This window comes from Ranitomeya imitator, chromosome 3, assembly GCF_032444005.1.
Source record: "Ranitomeya imitator isolate aRanImi1 chromosome 3, aRanImi1.pri, whole genome shotgun sequence".
In the NCBI taxonomy this organism is placed as follows: Eukaryota; Metazoa; Chordata; class Amphibia; order Anura; family Dendrobatidae; genus Ranitomeya; species Ranitomeya imitator.
In genome coordinates this window covers 251,123,116-251,137,970 of record NC_091284.1, presented here as the reverse complement: position 1 = coordinate 251,137,970, position 14,855 = coordinate 251,123,116, and positions in this window count along the sequence as shown.

Below are 14,855 nucleotides of genomic sequence, written 5' to 3'. Positions count from 1 at the left end.
GAGAGATGGCACACATAGGAGTCAGGAGTGGCACACAAGCCCAGAGGCCAATATTTATCTCCCACTGATTGATTTAGTGATTTTTTCAGGTAGATTTTAGAACCCAAATCAAGCAAAAAAATAAATAGGCTTTCTATGGCCCACTGAGTGAGAGAGAGAGAGAGATGGCACACCCAGGAGTCAAGACTGGCACACAAGCAGAAAGGGCAATATTAATCTCCCAATGTTTTTTTTTTTTTTTTCAGGGAGACTTTAGAAACAAAATAAAATAAAATGATTTTTTCAGGAAGAATTTAGAAACCAAATAAAATAAAATGATTTTTTCAGGTAGAATTTAGAACCCAAATCAACCAAAAAAATAAATAGGCTTAATATGGCCCACTGAGTGAGAGATGGCACACACATGAGTCAGGAGTGGCACACAAGCCCAGAGGCCAATATTTATCTCCCACTGATTGATTTAGTGATTTTTTCAGGTAGATTTTAGAACCCAAATCAAGCAAAAAAATAAATAGGCTTTCTATGGCCCACTGAGTGAGAGATGGCACACACAGGAGTCAGGAGTGGCACACAAGCCCAGAGGCCAATATTTATCTCCCACTGATTGATTTATTGATTTTTTCAGGTAGAATTTAGAACCCAAATGAACCAAAAAAATAAATGGGCTTTCTATGGCCCACTGAGTGAGAAATGGCACACACAGGAGTCAGGAGTGGCACACAAGCCCAGAGGCCAATATTTATCTCCCACTGATTGATTTAGTGATTTTTTCAGGTAGATTTTAGAACCCAAATCAAGCAAAAAAATAAATAGGCTTTCTATGGCCCACTGAGTGAGAGAGAGAGAGAGAGAGAGAGATGGCACGCCCAGGAGTCAAGACTGGCACACAAGCAGAAAGGGCAATATTAATCTCCCACTGTTTTTTTTTTTTTTTTTTTTTTCAGGGAGACTTTAGAAACAAAATAAAATAAAATGATTTTTTCAGGAAGAATTTAGAAACCAAATAAAATAAAATGATTTTTTCAGGTAGAATTTAGAACCCAAATCAACCAAAAAAATAAATAGGCTTAATATGGCCCACTGAGTGAGAGATGGCACACATAGGAGTCAGGAGTGGCACACAAGCCCAGAGGCCAATATTTATCTCCCACTGATTGATTTAGTGATTTTTTTCAGGTAGATTTTAGAACCCAAATCAAGCAAAAAAATAAATAGGCTTTCTATGGCCCACTGAGTGAGAGATGGCACACACAGGAGTCAGGAGTGGCACACAAACCCAGAGGCCAATATTTATCTCCCACTGATTGATTTATTGATTTTTTCAGGTAGAATTTAGAACCCAAATCAACCAAAAAAATAAATAGGCTTTCTATGGCCCACTGAGTGAGAAATGGCACACACAGGAGTCAGGAGTGGCACACAAGCCCAGAGGCCAATATTTATCTCCCACTGATTGATTTAGTGATTTTTTCAGGTAGATTTTAGAACCCAAATCAAGCAAAAAAATAAATAGGCTTTCTATGGCCCACTGAGTGAGAGAGAGAGAGAGATGGCACACCCAGGAGTCAAGACTGGCACACAAGCAGAAAGGGCAATATTAATCTCCCAATGTTTTTTTTTTTTTTTTCAGGGAGACTTTAGAAACAAAATAAAATAAAATGATTTTTTCAGGAAGAATTTAGAAACCAAATAAAATAAAATGATTTTTTCAGGTAGAATTTAGAACCCAAATCAACCAAAAAAATAAATAGGCTTAATATGGCCCACTGAGTGAGAGATGGCACACATAGGAGTCAGGAGTGGCACACAAGCCCAGAGGCCAATATTTATCTCCCACTGATTGATTTAGTGATTTTTTTCAGGTAGATTTTAGAACCCAAATCAAGCAAAAAAATAAATAGGCTTTCTATGGCCCACTGAGTGAGAGAGAGAGAGAGAGAGATGGCACACCCAGGAGTCAAGACTGGCACACAAGCAGAAAGGGCAATATTAATCTCCCACTGTTTTTTTTTTTTTTTTTCAGGGAGACTTTAGAAACAAAATAAAATAAAATGATTTTTTCAGGAAGAATTTAGAAACCAAATAAAATAAAATGATTTTTTCAGGTAGAATTTAGAACCCAAATCAACCAAAAAAATAAATAGGCTTAATATGGCCCACTGAGTGAGAGATGGCACACATAGGAGTCAGGAGTGGCACACAAGCCCAGAGGCCAATATTTATCTCCCACTGATTGATTTAGTGATTTTTTTCAGGTAGATTTTAGAACCCAAATCAAGCAAAAAAATAAATAGGCTTTCTATGGCCCACTGAGTGAGAGATGGCACACACAGGAGTCAGGAGTGGCACACAAGCCCAGAGGCCAATATTTATCTCCCACTGATTGATTTATTGATTTTTTCAGGTAGAATTTAGAACCCAAATCAACCAAAAAAATAAATAGGCTTTCTATGGCCCACTGAGTGAGAAATGGCACACACAGGAGTCAGGAGTGGCACACAAGCCCAGAGGCCAATATTTATCTCCCACTGATTGATTTAGTGATTTTTTCAGGTAGATTTTAGAACCCAAATCAAGCAAAAAAATAAATAGGCTTTCTATGGCCCACTGAGTGAGAGAGAGAGAGAGATGGCACACCCAGGAGTCAAGACTGGCACACAAGCAGAAAGGGCAATATTAATCTCCCAATGTTTTTTTTTTTTTTTTCAGGGAGACTTTAGAAACAAAATAAAATAAAATGATTTTTTCAGGAAGAATTTAGAAACCAAATAAAATAAAATGATTTTTTCAGGTAGAATTTAGAACCCAAATCAACCAAAAAAATAAATAGGCTTAATATGGCCCACTGAGTGAGAGATGGCACACACACATGAGTCAGGAGTGGCACACAAGCCCAGAGGCCAATATTTATCTCCCACTGATTGATTTAGTGATTTTTTCAGGTAGATTTTAGAACCCAAATCAAGCAAAAAAATAAATAGGCTTTCTATGGCCCACTGAGTGAGAGATGGCACACACAGGAGTCAGGAGTGGCACACAAGCCCAGAGGCCAATATTTATCTCCCACTGATTGATTTATTGATTTTTTCAGGTAGAATTTAGAACCCAAATCAACCAAAAAAATAAATGGGCTTTCTATGGCCCACTGAGTGAGAAATGGCACACACAGGAGTCAGGAGTGGCACCCAAGCCCAGAGGCCAATATTTATCTCCCACTGATTGATTTAGTGATTTTTTCAGGTAGATTTTAGAACCCAAATCAAGCAAAAAAATAAATAGGCTTTCTATGGCCCACTGAGTGAGAGAGAGAGAGAGATGGCACACCCAGGAGTCAAGACTGGCACACAAGCAGAAAGGGCAATATTAATCTCCCAATGTTTTTTTTTTTTTTTTTTCAGGGAGACTTTAGAAACAAAATAAAATAAAATGATTTTTTCAGGAAGAATTTAGAAACCAAATAAAATAAAATGATTTTTTCAGGTAGAATTTAGAACCCAAATCAACCAAAAAAATAAATAGGCTTAATATGGCCCACTGAGTGAGAGATGGCACACACATGAGTCAGGAGTGGCACACAAGCCCAGAGGCCAATATTTATCTCCCACTGATTGATTTAGTGATTTTTTCAGGTAGATTTTAGAACCCAAATCAAGCAAAAAAATAAATAGGCTTTCTATGGCCCACTGAGTGAGAGATAGCACACACAGGAGTCAGGAGTGGCACACAAGCCCAGAGGTCAATATTTATCTCCCACTGATTGATTTATTGATTTTTTCAGGTAGAATTTAGAACCCAAATCAAGCAAAAAAATAAATAGGCTTTCTATGGCCCACTGAGTGAGAGATGGCACACACAGGAGTCAGGAGTGGCACACAAGCCCAGAGGCCAATATTTATCTCCCACTGATTGATTTATTGATTTTTTCAGGTAGAATTTAGAACCCAAATCAACCAAAAAAATAAATAGGTTTTCTATGGCCCACTGAGTGAGAGATGGCACACACAGGAGTCAGGAGTGGCACACAAGTCCAGAGGTCAATATTTATCTCCCACTGATTGATTTATTGATTTTTTCAGGTAGAATTTAGAACCCAAATCAAGCAAAAAAATAAATAGGCTTTCTATGGCCCACTGAGTGAGAGATGGCACACACAGGAGTCAGGAGTGGCACACAAGCCCAGAGGCCAATATTTATCTCCCACTGATTGATTTTGTGATTTTTTCAGGTAGAATTTAGAACCCAAATCAACCAAAAAAATAAATAGGCTTTCTATGGCCCACTGAGTGAGAGAGAGAGAGAGAGAGAGATGGCACACCCAGGAGTCAAGACTGGCACACAAGCAGAAAGGGCAATATTAATCTCCCACTGTTTTTTTTTTTTTGTTTTTTTTTTCAGGGAGACTTTAGAAACAAAATAAAATAAAATGATTTTTTCAGGAAGAATTTAGAAACCAAATAAAATAAAATGATTTTTTCAGGTAGAATTTAGAACCCAAATCAACCAAAAAAATAAATAGGCTTAATATGGCCCACTGAGTGAGAGATGGCACACACATGAGTCAGGAGTGGCACACAAGCCCAGAGGCCAATATTTATCTCCCACTGATTGATTTAGTGATTTTTTCAGGTAGATTTTAGAACCCAAATCAAGCAAAAAAATAAATAGGCTTTCTATGGCCCACTGAGTGAGAGATGGCACACACAGGAGTCAGGAGTGGCACACAAGCCCAGAGGTCAATATTTATCTCCCACTGATTGATTTATTGATTTTTTCAGGTAGAATTTAGAACCCAAATCAAGCAAAAAAATAAATATGCTTTCTATGGCCCACTGAGTGAGAGATGGCACACACAGGAGTCAGGAGTGGCACACAAGCCCAGAGGCCAATATTTATCTCCCACTGATTGATTTATTGATTTTTTCAGGTAGAATTTAGAACCCAAATCAACCCAAAAAATAAATAGGCTTTCTATGGCCCACTGAGTGAGAGATGGCACACACAGAAGTCAGGAGTGGCACACAAGCCCAGAGGCCAATATTTATCTCCCACTGATTGATTTAGTGATTTTTTCAGGTAGATTTTAGAACCCAAATCAAGCAAAAAAATAAATAGGCTTTCTATGGCCCACTGAGTGAGAGAGAGAGAGAGAGAGATGGCACACCCAGGAGTCAAGACTGGCACACAAGCAGAAAGGGCAATATTAATCTCCCACTGTTTTTTTTTTTTTTTCAGGGAGACTTTAGAAACAAAATAAAATAAAATGATTTTTTCAGGAAGAATTTAGAAACCAAATAAAATAAAATGATTTTTTCAGGTAGAATTTAGAACCCAAATCAACCAAAAAAATAAATAGGCTTAATATGGCCCACTGAGTGAGAGATGGCACACATAGGAGTCAGGAGTGGCACACAAGCCCAGAGGCCAATATTTATCTCCCACTGATTGATTTAGTGATTTTTTTCAGGTAGATTTTAGAACCCAAATCAAGCAAAAAAATAAATAGGCTTTCTATGGCCCACTGAGTGAGAGATGGCACACACAGGAGTCAGGAGTGGCACACAAGCCCAGAGGCCAATATTTATCTCCCACTGATTGATTTATTGATTTTTTCAGGTAGAATTTAGAACCCAAATCAACCAAAAAAATAAATAGGCTTTCTATGGCCCACTGAGTGAGAAATGGCACACACAGGAGTCAGGAGTGGCACACAAGCCCAGAGGCCAATATTTATCTCCCACTGATTGATTTAGTGATTTTTTCAGGTAGATTTTAGAACCCAAATCAAGCAAAAAAATAAATAGGCTTTCTATGGCCCACTGAGTGAGAGAGAGAGAGAGATGGCACACCCAGGAGTCAAGACTGGCACACAAGCAGAAAGGGCAATATTAATCTCCCAATGTTTTTTTTTTTTTTCAGGGAGACTTTAGAAACAAAATAAAATAAAATGACTTTTTCAGGAAGAATTTAGAAACCAAATAAAATAAAATGATTTTTTCAGGTAGAATTTAGAACCCAAATCAACCAAAAAAATAAATAGGCTTAATATGGCCCACTGAGTGAGAGATGGCACACACATGAGTCAGGAGTGGCACACAAGCCCAGAGGCCAATATTTATCTCCCACTGATTGATTTAGTGATTTTTTCAGGTAGATTTTAGAACCCAAATCAAGCAAAAAAATAAATAGGCTTTCTATGGCCCACTGAGTGAGAGATGGCACACACAGGAGTCAGGAGTGGCACACAAGCCCAGAGGTCAATATTTATCTCCCACTGATTGATTTATTGATTTTTTCAGGTAGAATTTAGAACCCAAATCAAGCAAAAAAATAAATAGGCTTTCTATGGCCCACTGAGTGAGAGATGGCACACACAGGAGTCAGGAGTGGCACACAAGCCCAGAGGCCAATATTTATCTCCCACTGATTGATTTATTGATTTTTTCAGGTAGAATTTAGAACCCAAATCAAGCAAAAAAATAAATAGGTTTTCTATGGCCCACTGAGTGAGAGATGGCACACACAGGAGTCAGGAGTGGCACACAAGCCCAGAGGTCAATATTTATCTCCCACTGATTGATTTATTGATTTTTTCAGGTAGAATTTAGAACCCAAATCAACCAAAAAAATAAATAGGCTTAATATGGCCCACTGAGTGAGAGATAGCACACACAGGAGTCAGGAGTGGCACACAAGCCCAGAGGCCAATATTTATCTCCCACTGATTGATTTATTGATTTTTTCAGGTAGAATTTAGAACCCAAATCAACCAAAAAAATAAATAGGTTTTCTATGGCCCACTGAGTGAGAGATGGCACACACAGGAGTCAGGAGTGGCACACAAGCCCAGAGGTCAATATTTATCTCCCACTGATTGATTTATTGATTTTTTCAGGTAGAATTTAGAACCCAAATCAAGCAAAAAAATAAATAGGCTTTCTATGGCCCACTGAGTGAGAGATGGCACACACAGGAGTCAGGAGTGGCACACAAGCCCAGAGGCCAATATTTATCTCCCACTGATTGATTTATTGATTTTTTCAGGTAGAATTTAGAACCCAAATCAACCAAAAAAATAAATAGACTTTCTATGGCCCACTGAGTGAGAGAGAGAGAGAGAGAGATGGCACACCCAGGAGTCAAGACTGGCACACAAGCAGAAAGGGCAATATTAATCTCCCACTGTTTTTTTTTTTGTTTTTTTTTTCAGGGAGACTTTAGAAACAAAATAAAATAAAATGATTTTTTCAGGAAGAATTTAGAAACCAAATAAAATAAAATGATTTTTTCAGGTAGAATTTAGAACCCAAATCAACCAAAAAAATAAATAGGCTTAATATGGCCCACTGAGTGAGAGATGGCACACACATGAGTCAGGAGTGGCACACAAGCCCAGAGGCCAATATTTATCTCCCACTGATAGATTTAGTGATTTTTTCAGGTAGATTTTAGAACCCAAATCAAGCAAAAAAATAAATAGGCTTTCTATGGCCCACTGAGTGAGAGATGGCACACACAGGAGTCAGGAGTGGCACACAAGCCCAGAGGTCAATATTTATCTCCCACTGATTGATTTATTGATTTTTTCAGGTAGAATTTAGAACCCAAATCAAGCAAAAAAATAAATATGCTTTCTATGGCCCACTGAGTGAGAGATGGCACACACAGGAGTCAGGAGTGGCACACAAGCCCAGAGGCCAATATTTATCTCCCACTGATTGATTTATTGATTTTTTCAGGTAGAATTTAGAACCCAAATCAACCAAAAAAATAAATAGGCTTTCTATGGCCCACTGAGTGAGAGATGGCACACACAGAAGTCAGGAGTGGCACACAAGCCCAGAGGCCAATATTTATCTCCCACTGATTGATTTAGTGATTTTTTCAGGTAGATTTTAGAACCCAAATCAAGCAAAAAAATAAATAGGCTTTCTATGGCCCACTGAGTGAGAGAGAGAGAGAGAGAGATGGCACACCCAGGAGTCAAGACTGGCACACAAGCAGAAAGGGCAATATTAATCTCCCACTGTTTTTTTTTTTTTTTCAGGGAGACTTTAGAAACAAAATAAAATAAAATGATTTTTTCAGGAAGAATTTAGAAACCAAATAAAATAAAATGATTTTTTCAGGTAGAATTTAGAACCCAAATCAACCAAAAAAATAAATAGGCTTAATATGGCCCACTGAGTGAGAGATGGCACACATAGGAGTCAGGAGTGGCACACAAGCCCAGAGGCCAATATTTATCTCCCACTGATTGATTTAGTGATTTTTTTCAGGTAGATTTTAGAACCCAAATCAAGCAAAAAAATAAATAGGCTTTCTATGGCCCACTGAGTGAGAGATGGCACACACAGGAGTCAGGAGTGGCACACAAGCCCAGAGGCCAATATTTATCTCCCACTGATTGATTTATTGATTTTTTCAGGTAGAATTTAGAACCCAAATCAACCAAAAAAAAAATAGGCTTTCTATGGCCCACTGAGTGAGAAATGGCACACACAGGAGTCAGGAGTGGCACACAAGCCCAGAGGCCAATATTTATCTCCCACTGATTGATTTAGTGATTTTTTCAGGTAGATTTTAGAACCCAAATCAAGCAAAAAAATAAATAGGCTTTCTATGGCCCACTGAGTGAGAGAGAGAGAGAGATGGCACACCCAGGAGTCAAGACTGGCACACAAGCAGAAAGGGCAATATTAATCTCCCAATGTTTTTTTTTTTTTTTCAGGGAGACTTTAGAAACAAAATAAAATAAAATGATTTTTTCAGGAAGAATTTAGAAACCAAATAAAATAAAATGATTTTTTCAGGTAGAATTTAGAACCCAAATCAACCAAAAAAATAAATAGGCTTAATATGGCCCACTGAGTGAGAGATGGCACACACATGAGTCAGGAGTGGCACACAAGCCCAGAGGCCAATATTTATCTCCCACTGATTGATTTAGTGATTTTTTCAGGTAGATTTTAGAACCCAAATCAAGCAAAAAAATAAATAGGCTTTCTATGGCCCACTGAGTGAGAGATGGCACACACAGGAGTCAGGAGTGGTACACAAGCCCAGAGGCCAATATTTATCTCCCACTGATTGATTTATTGATTTTTTCAGGTAGAATTTAGAACTCAAATCAACCAAAAAAATAAATGGGCTTTCTATGGCCCACTGAGTGAGAAATGGCACACACAGGAGTCAGGAGTGGCACACAAGCCCAGAGGCCAATATTTATCTCCCACTGATTGATTTAGTGATTTTTTCAGGTAGATTTTAGAACCCAAATCAAGCAAAAAAATAAATAGGCTTTCTATGGCCCACTGAGTGAGAGAGAGAGAGAGATGGCACACCCAGGAGTCAAGACTGGCACACAAGCAGAAAGGGCAATATTAATCTCCCAATGTTTTGTTTTTTTTTTTTTTCAGGGAGACTTTAGAAACAAAATAAAATAAAATGATTTTTTCAGGAAGAATTTAGAAACCAAATAAAATAAAATGATTTTTTCAGGTAGAATTTAGAACCCAAATCAACCAAAAAAATAAATAGGCTTAATATGGCCCACTGAGTGAGAGATGGCACACACATGAGTCAGGAGTGGCACACAAGCCCAGAGGCCAATATTTATCTCCCACTGATTGATTTAGTGATTTTTTCAGGTAGATTTTAGAACCCAAATCAAGCAAAAAAATAAATAGGCTTTCTATGGCCCACTGAGTGAGAGATGGCACACACAGGAGTCAGGAGTGGCACACAAGCCCAGAGGTCAATATTTATCTCCCACTGATTGATTTATTGATTTTTTCAGGTAGAATTTAGAACCCAAATCAAGCAAAAAAATAAATATGCTTTCTATGGCCCACTGAGTGAGAGATGGCACACACAGGAGTCAGGAGTGGCACACAAGCCCAGAGGCCAATATTTATCTCCCACTGATTGATTTATTGATTTTTTCAGGTAGAATTTAGAACCCAAATCAACCAAAAAAATAAATAGGCTTTCTATGGCCCACTGAGTGAGAGATGGCACACACAGAAGTCAGGAGTGGCACACAAGCCCAGAGGCCAATATTTATCTCCCACTGATTGATTTAGTGATTTTTTCAGGTAGATTTTAGAACCCAAATCAAGCAAAAAAATAAATAGGCTTTCTATGGCCCACTGAGTGAGAGAGAGAGAGAGAGAGATGGCACACCCAGGAGTCAAGACTGGCACACAAGCAGAAAGGGCAATATTAATCTCCCACTGTTTTTTTTTTTTTTTTCAGGGAGACTTTAGAAACAAAATAAAATAAAATGATTTTTTCAGGAAGAATTTAGAAACCAAATAAAATAAAATGATTTTTTCAGGTAGAATTTAGAACCCAAATCAACCAAAAAAATAAATAGGCTTAATATGGCCCACTGAGTGAGAGATGGCACACATAGGAGTCAGGAGTGGCACACAAGCCCAGAGGCCAATATTTATCTCCCACTGATTGATTTAGTGATTTTTTTCAGGTAGATTTTAGAACCCAAATCAAGCAAAAAAATAAATAGGCTTTCTATGGCCCACTGAGTGAGAGATGGCACACACAGGAGTCAGGAGTGGCACACAAGCCCAGAGGCCAATATTTATCTCCCACTGATTGATTTATTGATTTTTTCAGGTAGAATTTAGAACCCAAATCAACCAAAAAAATAAATAGGCTTTCTATGGCCCACTGAGTGAGAAATGGCACACACAGGAGTCAGGAGTGGCACACAAGCCCAGAGGCCAATATTTATCTCCCACTGATTGATTTAGTGATTTTTTCAGGTAGATTTTAGAACCCAAATCAAGCAAAAAAATAAATAGGCTTTCTATGGCCCACTGAGTGAGAGAGAGAGAGAGATGGCACACCCAGGAGTCAAGACTGGCACACAAGCAGAAAGGGCAATATTAATCTCCCAATGTTTTTTTTTTTTTTCAGGGAGACTTTAGAAACAAAATAAAATAAAATGACTTTTTCAGGAAGAATTTAGAAACCAAATAAAATAAAATGATTTTTTCAGGTAGAATTTAGAACCCAAATCAACCAAAAAAATAAATAGGCTTAATATGGCCCACTGAGTGAGAGATGGCACACACATGAGTCAGGAGTGGCACACAAGCCCAGAGGCCAATATTTATCTCCCACTGATTGATTTAGTGATTTTTTCAGGTAGATTTTAGAACCCAAATCAAGCAAAAAAATAAATAGGCTTTCTATGGCCCACTGAGTGAGAGATGGCACACACAGGAGTCAGGAGTGGCACACAAGCCCAGAGGTCAATATTTATCTCCCACTGATTGATTTATTGATTTTTTCAGGTAGAATTTAGAACCCAAATCAAGCAAAAAAATAAATAGGCTTTCTATGGCCCACTGAGTGAGAGATGGCACACACAGGAGTCAGGAGTGGCACACAAGCCCAGAGGCCAATATTTATCTCCCACTGATTGATTTATTGATTTTTTCAGGTAGAATTTAGAACCCAAATCAAGCAAAAAAATAAATAGGTTTTCTATGGCCCACTGAGTGAGAGATGGCACACACAGGAGTCAGGAGTGGCACACAAGCCCAGAGGTCAATATTTATCTCCCACTGATTGATTTATTGATTTTTTCAGGTAGAATTTAGAACCCAAATCAACCAAAAAAATAAATAGGCTTAATATGGCCCACTGAGTGAGAGATAGCACACACAGGAGTCAGGAGTGGCACACAAGCCCAGAGGCCAATATTTATCTCCCACTGATTGATTTATTGATTTTTTCAGGTAGAATTTAGAACCCAAATCAACCAAAAAAATAAATAGGTTTTCTATGGCCCACTGAGTGAGAGATGGCACACACAGGAGTCAGGAGTGGCACACAAGCCCAGAGGTCAATATTTATCTCCCACTGATTGATTTATTGATTTTTTCAGGTAGAATTTAGAACCCAAATCAAGCAAAAAAATAAATAGGCTTTCTATGGCCCACTGAGTGAGAGATGGCACACACAGGAGTCAGGAGTGGCACACAAGCCCAGAGGCCAATATTTATCTCCCACTGATTGATTTATTGATTTTTTCAGGTAGAATTTAGAACCCAAATCAACCAAAAAAATAAATAGACTTTCTATGGCCCACTGAGTGAGAGAGAGAGAGAGAGAGATGGCACACCCAGGAGTCAAGACTGGCACACAAGCAGAAAGGGCAATATTAATCTCCCACTGTTTTTTTTTTTGTTTTTTTTTTCAGGGAGACTTTAGAAACAAAATAAAATAAAATGATTTTTTCAGGAAGAATTTAGAAACCAAATAAAATAAAATGATTTTTTCAGGTAGAATTTAGAACCCAAATCAACCAAAAAAATAAATAGGCTTAATATGGCCCACTGAGTGAGAGATGGCACACACATGAGTCAGGAGTGGCACACAAGCCCAGAGGCCAATATTTATCTCCCACTGATTGATTTAGTGATTTTTTCAGGTAGATTTTAGAACCCAAATCAAGCAAAAAAATAAATAGGCTTTCTATGGCCCACTGAGTGAGAGATGGCACACACAGGAGTCAGGAGTGGCACACAAGCCCAGAGGTCAATATTTATCTCCCACTGATTGATTTATTGATTTTTTCAGGTAGAATTTAGAACCCAAATCAAGCAAAAAAATAAATATGCTTTCTATGGCCCACTGAGTGAGAGATGGCACACACAGGAGTCAGGAGTGGCACACAAGCCCAGAGGCCAATATTTATCTCCCACTGATTGATTTATTGATTTTTTCAGGTAGAATTTAGAACCCAAATCAACCAAAAAAATAAATAGGCTTTCTATGGCCCACTGAGTGAGAGATGGCACACACAGAAGTCAGGAGTGGCACACAAGCCCAGAGGCCAATATTTATCTCCCACTGATTGATTTAGTGATTTTTTCAGGTAGATTTTAGAACCCAAATCAAGCAAAAAAATAAATAGGCTTTCTATGGCCCACTGAGTGAGAGAGAGAGAGAGAGAGATGGCACACCCAGGAGTCAAGACTGGCACACAAGCAGAAAGGGCAATATTAATCTCCCACTGTTTTTTTTTTTTTTTCAGGGAGACTTTAGAAACAAAATAAAATAAAATGATTTTTTCAGGAAGAATTTAGAAACCAAATAAAATAAAATGATTTTTTCAGGTAGAATTTAGAACCCAAATCAACCAAAAAAATAAATAGGCTTAATATGGCCCACTGAGTGAGAGATGGCACACATAGGAGTCAGGAGTGGCACACAAGCCCAGAGGCCAATATTTATCTCCCACTGATTGATTTAGTGATTTTTTTCAGGTAGATTTTAGAACCCAAATCAAGCAAAAAAATAAATAGGCTTTCTATGGCCCACTGAGTGAGAGATGGCACACACAGGAGTCAGGAGTGGCACACAAGCCCAGAGGCCAATATTTATCTCCCACTGATTGATTTATTGATTTTTTCAGGTAGAATTTAGAACCCAAATCAACCAAAAAAATAAATAGGCTTTCTATGGCCCACTGAGTGAGAAATGGCACACACAGGAGTCAGGAGTGGCACACAAGCCCAGAGGCCAATATTTATCTCCCACTGATTGATTTAGTGATTTTTTCAGGTAGATTTTAGAACCCAAATCAAGCAAAAAAATAAATAGGCTTTCTATGGCCCACTGAGTGAGAGAGAGAGAGAGATGGCACACCCAGGAGTCAAGACTGGCACACAAGCAGAAAGGGCAATATTAATCTCCCAATGTTTTTTTTTTTTTTTCAGGGAGACTTTAGAAACAAAATAAAATAAAATGATTTTTTCAGGAATAATTTAGAAACCAAATAAAATAAAATGATTTTTTCAGGTAGAATTTAGAACCCAAATCAACCAAAAAAATAAATAGGCTTAATATGGCCCACTGAGTGAGAGATGGCACACACATGAGTCAGGAGTGGCACACAAGCCCAGAGGCCAATATTTATCTCCCACTGATTGATTTAGTGATTTTTTCAGGTAGATTTTAGAACCCAAATCAAGCAAAAAAATAAATAGGCTTTCTATGGCCCACTGAGTGAGAGATGGCACACACAGGAGTCAGGAGTGGTACACAAGCCCAGAGGCCAATATTTATCTCCCACTGATTGATTTATTGATTTTTTCAGGTAGAATTTAGAACTCAAATCAACCAAAAAAATAAATGGGCTTTCTATGGCCCACTGAGTGAGAAATGGCACACACAGGAGTCAGGAGTGGCACACAAGCCCAGAGGCCAATATTTATCTCCCACTGATTGATTTAGTGATTTTTTCAGGTAGATTTTAGAACCCAAATCAAGCAAAAAAATAAATAGGCTTTCTATGGCCCACTGAGTGAGAGAGAGAGAGAGATGGCACACCCAGGAGTCAAGACTGGCACACAAGCAGAAAGGGCAATATTAATCTCCCAATGTTTTTTTTTTTTTTTTTTTCAGGGAGACTTTAGAAACAAAATAAAATAAAATGATTTTTTCAGGAAGAATTTAGAAACCAAATAAAATAAAATGATTTTTTCAGGTAGAATTTAGAACCCAAATCAACCAAAAAAATAAATAGGCTTAATATGGCCCACTGAGTGAGAGATGGCACACACATGAGTCAGGAGTGGCACACAAGCCCAGAGGCCAATATTTATCTCCCACTGATTGATTTAGTGATTTTTTCAGGTAGATTTTAGAACCCAAATCAAGCAAAAAAATAAATAGGCTTTCTATGGCCCACTGAGTGAGAGATAGCACACACAGGAGTCAGGAGTGGCACACAAGCCCAGAGGTCAATATTTATCTCCCACTGATTGATTTATTGATTTTTTCAGGTAGAATTTAGAACCCAAATCAAGCAAAAAAATAAA